This window comes from Macrobrachium nipponense, chromosome 30 (genome assembly GCF_015104395.2).
Source record: "Macrobrachium nipponense isolate FS-2020 chromosome 30, ASM1510439v2, whole genome shotgun sequence".
Lineage (NCBI taxonomy): Eukaryota > Metazoa > Arthropoda > Malacostraca > Decapoda > Palaemonidae > Macrobrachium > Macrobrachium nipponense.
Genome location: NC_087218.1, coordinates 48,451,187 through 48,461,186, shown reverse-complemented (window position 1 = coordinate 48,461,186; position 10,000 = coordinate 48,451,187). Strand labels below are relative to the sequence as shown.

Genomic DNA, 10,000 nt, shown 5'->3' with positions numbered 1-10,000 from the left:
TCGAAAAACTGGGTTTATACTGAGAGACGTACAATTCATGATCACCGCAAAAGGAGAAAAGAAGAAATAGTTAACAAATAATGACGATAGATAGATAAAAGAAAACTAAATACGCCAAACATCAGTAAATATCTTATGAATAGTATATGTATGAGATGGAAGGTTTACTAAAGATGGGAAGGTTCGTTGAGAGAGAGAGAGAATGTAACATGGTACTATACTGAGAGACGAATAATTCATGATCACTGCAAATGGAGAGGAAAGAAATAGAGTTAACAAACTGACGATAGATAGATAAAAGAAAACTAAATACACCAAACAACAACCGAAAAAAAACAACTTCAATAACACAACAACTACAGTACAGTGACAAAACTACGAAATCTAACCAACTAACCAGTCGCATGAGCCGTGGTCCAGTTAAGCGGCCAACCGTCACACGCATTCTCAATCAGCTACACTTTCTGAAAAGCTCCGGGAATGTGAACTTCCGGTTACATTTTTGCTGCTAGGTACATTAGAAATTGCTGGCTATTGCAAGAGGTTAAATGATTTATGAACGATTCTGGCCGGTTGCTGTGTCCCCAAAAGTGGGAGGTGCAAATTTGGCTTTTTATCGAAGCGTCACTGATGGTGAGATGCTGCTGCTATGGTAGATTCACATCAACCGTGCATTTGATGTCTAGGCCCGTCCCTTACGACGCTCCTGATTGGCTGTTGATAAGCCAATCAGAGGGCTAGAAACTCTCAGTCTCTCTCGAGAGTTCACAGGGATAGAATTATGTTCCACATCTCCTGGGGGATACGCCTTTCAAAAGTATCCCTCAGGAGAGGTGGAACGTAATTCTATACCTGTGAACTCTCGAGAGAGACTGAGAGTTTCCAGCCCTGTGACTGCCTTATCAACAGCCAATCAGGAGCGTCGTAAGGGACTGGCCTAGACATCAAATGCACTGTTGATGTGAATCTACTTTAGTACTTAACAGTTAATCCTGGTACTTAATACCGTATTGTAGACGGCCGCACGAAGATGTCGTTTATTAAAGCAATATGCTGACCACACGATATAGAAATAGGTGTGTATAATACTTTGAATCCCAAGGGGTTAGTGCTGAACACGGCGTTCCAAGGAGGTTCCGCCATGTTTAGTACTAGCACCTCAGAGGTGACGCGTAGATAAACTATACTCGATTTTTTTCTATCTGTCCACCCGCCTGTGGTGCACGTACATGGTAACACTGCGTCCTGGGCTTTAAATAGTTACGCTATGTGTAAGTTTTAGGTAAATAAAAGGATATCTAGGTGTATTGCAACTGAAAAGTGTTTCAATAATTTATTGTATGCGAATTACACCGTTAATATTCGAAATAGGAAATTATTTAAAGCCCGGGACGCAGTGATACCATGCGCAAACACCACAGGCGGATGGACAGATGGAAAAAAACAGAGTATAGCAAAGTAACACCGTGTCGGGAATGGCTGGTTCCTCACGTAGATATTTTACTCGAGCATGATTCCAGTTTTGGTTATATAAATATGATATATATATATATATATATAGATATAGTATATATATATAGAATATATATATATATATATATATATATATATATATATATATATAGTTTTAGTGCTTATATACTACATCCACGTAAAGGGAGAGAGAGAGAATTAACGCTGGATAAAGTCAGCTGGAGATCACGAACAAAATTAGTCATACTTCGTCAAATCATGTTTTGATTTTCGGTTTTGTCGCATTGTGTGTACACCGTTGATTGTTTGGATGCTATTTTTTTTTTTCTACTGTTCATGGCGGAAAGGTATTTACGTCAGGGACCAGTCTGTTAGCGTTTGTGGAGAGAGAGAGAGAGAAACTATCCACTATTTCAAAACTTGACTTATAAGTATGTCGAATTCAGAGTTAGATAAATGATTATAAATAAACATTTGAGTTCCTGATCTTCGGCAGAACCCCACTGAAAGGAATAAGTCTAACATAAACATTTTTCCTTTTGTAGTTTCGAAACCTAAAACCTCTAACTGATCTTTAGTTTGTGAAATGGAACGTATATGAATTGAATGATGAAGCTAACAAATATACGCTTACGTCGGATTTTAATTCGGCATTAAATGGAAAGTTATATATGTCTCGACTGTCCTTTTCAAACGTGCGTGGGCACCGACCTCATTGAATGCAAGGCGTGATATCTATGTTAGGAAGAGCCCCCCCCCCCAACCCCCCAAACACGCCCTTTCCAGTAGCCTTGACTCTGTAGCTATTTTGTTTATACCATGACCCCACAGTGCCAGTTTATTTATTTAACTAGCAATAGGGGCCACGGGGAAAGTTTGTTCCACACCCAAGAAGTGTGAAGATACCACTTGTTCAATTTTTATATTTTTCATTTAGTTGATATGTTTTGCGACGTACAAAAATATGAAATAACCACTCTTTCTTTTAAAGCACTTATTAAAACTATAATGATAATAGTTAAATGTTTGTTTAACCGTACCTTACAATTCACACTTAGGCCTTATTGCTAGCGGCATTACAACTTACATTCATATTCAAGTGATATGATTTGTAAATAGTATACTATGGAAATGGATATAGTCACGTTAGTCAGACGCTGAATTAGTCACAGAAGTCGTCAACACACTTTAAAAACTCACATGTACTGAAAACTACAGGAAAAAATAAAGACTTGAAATGTCAATCCGCAGCTTTTTTTTTGTCAGCTTTTAGAACACGTTACATGTATCAGGCACATATTTTCTGAAGTAAATATGCTACATGTCGCATTTTAGCATTTTATGTTGTGTGTGGCGACTCATATAAAAAGATTGGCATGTCTCGAGAAGCAGGGAAGTTCGGTTCCTCGAATTATGTCAGATGCGTAAGCATAATTTTAACCTTAATCGCACAGACTGTCTGTCAGCACAAACAATATTAAAAGAGTGAAAGTTGATGCCAGTTCAAATATTCATACAAATGACAACGCACCCATTATCCCGAAATTCCTATGACGCCCTGTTTTTTTCTTACCGAGGACTCATACCATTGTGAACGATGAGAGAGAGGAATTTCGCCACTCTTTCATTCTCACACATACCTTTTGTTTTCCAATGAGCAGGCGTGCCAACAGCCATCGCAAGGCTTACCAATTGCTGTCACTTTCTTCGGGTTCCAATTTAACAAGCAATTGTATTTTGATGATGTTTTGCAACTTTCGTCTTCTTTTATTGGTGTATTGTAATGCATTTCCTTTCTCACGTGGGGCAATGGGCATGACTTGCCGGGCATAGGAAGGAAACACGAGTAATAAAAGTTGGGAAAGATTTTTTTTTTTTAGTAGTTTGACGTCAGTTTTGTAGCCACGGTATGCCTGGGAAATCTCTCTCTCTCTCTCTCTCTCTCTCTCTCTCTCTCTCTCTCTCTCTCTCTCTCTCATGTTCCATAGCCACTGAATGCCTGGGATCAAAACGTGAGAAAGGATGTGTGAGAAAATTAGTATCTAATCTCTCTCTCTCTCTCTCTCTCTCTCTCTCTCTCTCTCTCTCTCTCTCTCTCTTGCTACTTGCTACTTGCTATGTCATCCCTTGCGTGTAAATATCTGACTACACAGAGAGGAACATTTATCGCACTTTATTCACAATAAATGTAAACTATTCCATCCAATTTTGAACAATATTTAAGTGAATCTCTTACCGTGGAGACTCTCTCTCTCTCTCCTAATCAAAATCTTCCGTAAACGATTCCGGAACAAGAGTGAAACCGTAACAGAGATACTTTCCATTCTAAAAGATATAGAAGTATTAAGCATGCGTGACTGCCTGCGCGCGCATTCCATAGAAAATGAGGTAATGGCAGAGTACCAGAGAGATATGATAGTCTTTCGTGTTATGGACGTTTGCAGCAGGGAATGTTTGGAATATTTTGTTTTTAATATAATATATATATATATATATATATATATATATATATATATATATATACATACATATGGATATATATATATGTATATATATATGTATATATATATATCTATATATATGTGTGTGTGTGTGTGTGTGTGTGTGTGCGTGTGTGTGTTAAAGAAGTAAAAAGTGTCACATAAGGAAACTAGTCATATTAGGAAGGAAAACATTGAGGGAGAGAGAGAGAGAGAGAGAGAGAGAGAGAGAGAGAGAGAGAGTGAGAGAAAGACAGAGAGAAAGTAATATATAATCATGGATTTCCATTCCATGATAACAAAAAAGTAGAAGATAGAGGAAGTCATTAAAATGAATATCATAAACATTGTTGTTTTTTGCTATAAATGCCAGTATTATCGTCACCAACAGTGCTATTATAATTGATTGATTCTTGGTTAATAACTGGCGTCACGAAGTACCCTAATAATTTCGTGCTAGTTGTACTTGTATAGTAGTAGTAGTAGTAGTAATAACTTTTTGTCTTGCGTTACGATAGCTCTTCTGATTGCATTGTAAACACTGCAACACCAGCGAGCAATCAGCGAATGCGGAAGTTGCAATTTATTTGGGGATTTTGGTAATCTCTTGAATCTGTCGGTGGTATCAAGTATTAATTAGTTTAGATTAGTTTTGAGTAGTTTTGATATCTAATTCCGGTACTGAAGATTACTTTAATTAGGTTTCACGCGATATATGTCCTTTTCTATCTATCTACTTATCTTTTATGTATATATATGTATAATAAATGCATTTATGAATATATGTGTATGATGTGCATAATAACAAATTAATATTGGTACTATTTTGCATTAAAATAAAAATACAGTCATAGGACTACATAAAACTAATGAATTTTACCTGTTCTCTCTCTCTCTCTCTCTCTCTCTCTCTCTCTCTCTCTCTCTCTCTCTCTCTCTCTCTCTTGCTAATCGATTAGGAAAATATCTTGGAAGAAATAACTCCAAAAGATTGGTACCTGAGGTCTGCTACGATTCATTCCAGCCTTGGATCACGAAATCTTTCATGTAATCGTAGTTTTTTTCTCTCTCTCTGTACAGCCGTTTGTTTTTGGCCTAATTTGGGGGCTATTGATGTATTTTATAGTTATTTTAATCGTTTTTTGTTTTTACGTTACGTTGAAGTGAGACTCTCTCTCTCTCTCTCTCTCTCTCTCTCTCTCTCTCTCTCTCTCTCTCTCTCTCTCTAAAAACAACTATGGCATGGTGTGTCATTGTCTCTTTCTCTCTAAAACATCTATATGTAATTGTTAGCATTTTTAGTGAGCTCTCTCTCTCTCTCTCTCTCTCTCTCTCTCTCTCGTACAACATAACACAGGTGCACGAAAAATGCACGCTATATATTCAAGCACACGAATTCCCCCACCTGCAACTAACTCAAAGGACCTTCGATGTTGATGTAATTCACGCACTGTGAGTAACTCTGTCCCCAAACACCACGGTCATGCTAACCAGAGCGTGCTATTATTTACATCTCTCGCCCTGAGGTATGTTTTAACACCACAGGGAGGTTAATCCAGATATTTTAACTCGGCCAGGTTAATATTCTAAGGCAAAGGTCGCTTAGTCTAGCCGCATGGCAGCATTCGTGTGAAAGAAGTGCAGTTTTTTTAATATAATTTATTTTCCCCGAGCGGAGAGACGCCGTGCGATGCTCCCCGTCATACATTTGTTTTGTGGCCTCGTATGTCAGGTGTTTTGAGTCGACTTTTAGGTTTCTCTCGCATCTATCGTTATAGTTTGCAGTAGGAGTATGTGTGTGCATATGCTACGTTGCTTCTTAACACTCATAATAATTCGAGATGTTAGTATAGAGACGCTTATTTCCGGACATTCTGAGAGGTCGTTTATTTGTTTGGAATTCATCCATACAATTAGTACTAAGGGAACTGTTCTTTGTATGTGTTGTTTGTTGCAGTGATTTAAGCAACATTCTTCTTTGTTTTTCTCCAAAAACAGCGTAGCTAGCTGCTCAGAATTCAACGGGACGTCGACCGAAGAAAGTATTTACCAAACAATGCAGTAGGTCATGTGTATGAATATTTTTTTTTTTTTCCTCGAAGACAAACGCTTCCACAATACACTTGGTGGGTGAGGGAGTAAGATGATCTGGGGCGGGATGGGGGTGGGGAGGGGATTGCGGGTGTTGGGTTGATTGGGGGCTAAGGGTAGGGGGGAGGGAGAGACGATTACGGGCAGAAACCGTTAATCGGGTATAACGGTAAAAGGAGATGATGCCCCCCACCCCCGTTATTACGACTCGAGTTTTGATTGCTACGACCTGAGAAGGTACGACTCGAGTACCTATTGCTACTGAAGTTCGTGAAAAGTCTATACCGACCCATAGAAGGTAGCATGATAACTCTTCACGTAATCAATAATGTAGTTTTTAGGCTCGCAACCTGTTGTAGAGATGTCTCTTTAGTTTGCGAAAGCTCTCAGCGGTAAAGGCATGAATTTATCATTTTGTAGATGCTTTTTGTTCTATCAGTTGTGAAATGTTGAGTTCGGATCCCGGCTCGGCCAACGCGGAATCAGAGGAATTTATTTATGGTGGTAGAAATTCATTTCTCGAATAAGTGTGGTTCGGATCCCACAATAAGCTGTAGGTCCCGTTGCTAGGTGACCAAATGGTTCCTAGCCACGTAAAAATATCTAATCCTTCGGGCCAGCCTTAGGGAAGCTGTTAATCAGCTTAGTGGTCTGGTAAAAGTAAGATATACTTTTTTTTTTTAAATGTTGATAAGTAATGTATTTGGAGAGAGAGAGAGAGAGTCTTGTTAACGATACCGGTTTATTGAAACGTTTCATTCACTAGGCGCAAACAGTGTTATTATGCATAATAATCAGCTTTCAGTGAACATGTAGCAGTGCTATGTTACTGATATGTGTTGTTAAGGAGAATGAAAGGTAAATATTCCTGTTTTAGGTATTTGTTTTGTTTAGGTGAAAAAAAAAAGCAACGGACTTTGTTATGTATACAAGTGTATCGTTACGTACACAGGCAGGGTTTATAGCGCGATGTATATATGTCTATGGATTCTAGGGCAATGTGTATTTCAGTCAGGTGTTTGCAGGTTAAATGGAAGCTCTGGTACACGACGTCTGGGGTGACCATTTCTTCTTCTTCTTTGCCTTCAGCTTTTCCCATTTCTATCTTGGGTCGCTGTTTCTAGTCAGCCTTCTCCATCTTCCTCTCTGTCCTGCACATCTTGTTCCCTCAGACCCTTTTCCTTCATGTCATTCAATGATTTATCTTTCCACCTGAACTTTGGCCTTCCCCTCCCTCTTCTGCACTCCACCACCATATACATAACCCTCTACATACGTGTTCATCATCTCTCTTCATGACATGACCAAACCATTTGAGTCTTCTTTCCTGAGCCTTTTTTTTTTTTTTTTATTGAAACCTCTAATACTGGTGACTATTTGAATCTAACAAAATTTCATTCTTAATGCTCATTCCCTGTACTTCCCTCAGTTCCCTTTCTTCAACTGAGGAAAATGAAATGATGAATAATGATACAAATGTTACGTAACCAGAAATCGACGATTCAAAGCGTGCAGGAAATCGTGTTGTTATAATTTGAGTAAAATAGAACACCCATGTCCTCTGAAGGTCAGATTCCAGTCGAAATGTCAAAAAATTTACATATATACCTTTAGTTTGATAAAGCTTTTGCAATTTTGTTAAATTAATTTATAATCATGAATCAAACTGTTCCTGCACATTCTGTCACAGCAATACTGGGTAAGGCAGAGATAGTACCAGGTTTATAGAGCTGTGACCCTAACTCGGATACTTTTGATACTTACCGTACGACAGGCATACCGTTACGTTGTTTTGCGGTTGAGATACACTTTTTGATTGCGTTTTCCCGCCATTGTTTTTCTTTCCCTTCTTGAAGCTGGTAGCGTCTTTTGTAATCAGTTTTTACCTTTTGACCCACACTCTCTCTCTCTCTCTCTCTCTCTCTCTCTCTCTCTCTCTCTCTCTGAAGACAAGATTTTCTAGTATAAACACGGGTCAGTACCCAATTTATCAGATTTTAAAATGTAGCCCAGAGATTGGCCTTATACCAGAAATGGCAAGATGCTCATAGAGCAGCCAACAACAGAATTAAGAGTATGCATACATCCTATAGTAGATTCACATCAACCTTGCATTTGATGCCTAGGCCCGTCCCTTGCGACGCTCCTGATTGGCTGTTGAACTCAGTTTCGAGAGAGAGTTCACGTAGGCGGGATGTATGTTCCATCTTTCCTGGGGGATACGTCTTTCAAAAGTATCCCTCAGGAGAGGTTGAACATACGTCCTGCACATGTGAACTCTCGAGAGAGACTGAGAGTTTCCAGCCCTTCGATTGGCTTATCAACAGCCAATCAGGAGCGTCGTAAGGGACGGGCCTAGACATCAAATGCACGGTTGATGTGAATCTACTTTAGTAACTAGTAGATTTGATGGAAAGAAATCAACTACTTCCATAAGGGTAGGTCAGTCATAAAAATCTTTATAAAGCGACTTTATGGAATTGCATTAATATAGTTTTAAATAGGTTCAAATAAAATATGAGAATCAACACACACTGTCCATGAAAACTGAAGAATTGCTGTGGTGTCAATGTGAATTCCATCTGATTTATTGATTGATGATTATCCCATCCTGGCGTAACAATAACATAGGTTTTTATATTATATATATATATATATATATATATATATATATATATATATATATATATATATATATATATATATAATTTGACATGGCGAATGAATAAGCTTGCATGAGGTTGTCAGTCAGTTTTTAAGGTGCTCCAAGGACAAAGCAAAGTCATGCAGTGTGATTTTTCTTGTCATGTAATAAATGCACGAGGAGAGGAGATAGAGAGAGAGAGAGAGAGAGAGGAGAGAGAGAGAGAGAGAGAGAGAGCTCTTAGAAATGTTCAACATTTGGATTCGCTTTATAGTTAAGATTTTTCGAAGCAAAATTAACTGCAACTTTTCATCTTTTTGAATCTCAGTGTCACTGGTTTTAAAACTTGAATGTTTTTAGATTTCAGCAATTGGAAAATATTGTAGTTCAGACGTGAATTTTGGCAGCAGATCGTCCTTGATTATTCAGTTGTTTATTTTTATTTATTTATTTATTTATTGAAAGGAAGAGGTCACTTTGATTGACTAAAATAATAATATAAAAAAAACGAATTTATTCATTTATTTATTTAATTTTTAGGCCTTTGTAACATTTGCATTCATTTTGTACACACACACACACTAGACAAAAAAATTCCTGTATTTATTTCCTTCGAACATCAATGGCAAGTCTGCTTTCACAACCCAATAGTATAAACCGCAATTAGGCCAACTTAGACAATAATGAAACAATGTCATAATTGCCAGTATTATCCGCATCAAAATTCGAAAATAAGAATACAGTTAGTGAAGGAAAAAACAACTCCCATTCTTTTGACTGACAGCGTCTATTCAATGACTAATATTGGAGAATATTTTTTCTCAGGATTAAAAAAAAATATATTGTCTCTCAAGTCCTGATGTTATTGTAACGGTTGACTAATTCTATTTTTTTTTCACAGGTTTCGAGTTTTATACAAAGAGAAGTAACAGCGCAATTCTTCAAGGTGAGTCGCAGAATTTTGTATGTAATGTATATTCAATAAAGATACTACTTTAATTAAGCCCATTGGAGAGAGAGAGAGAGAGCCCTCTTACCATTATACAGTATATATTATGTTATATATATATATATTGTACCCATATTATATATATATATATATATATATATGTATATATATATATATATATATATATATATATATATATATATATATATATATGTATATGTACACACACACAAATACGGATAGGAAAAGCTTTCTCCCTCTTTCTCTCTATATATATATATATATATATATATATATATATATATATATATATATATATATATATATATATATATATATATAGTATATATATTTATATATATA

At 37.0% G+C, this 10,000-nt stretch overlaps 1 protein-coding gene across 1 annotated transcript in view; it reads left to right on the top strand.

Moving 5' to 3' along the window:
- The window catches only part of LOC135202496 (uncharacterized), an 81,683-nt gene that overhangs the window by 4,567 nt on the left and 67,116 nt on the right, over positions 1-10,000 (top strand). Inside the window, exon 2 of the mRNA XM_064231916.1 lies at positions 9,590-9,634. The gene's annotated coding sequence lies outside the window, so the exon portion shown is untranslated. The remainder of the gene's footprint in view (positions 1-9,589; positions 9,635-10,000) is intronic.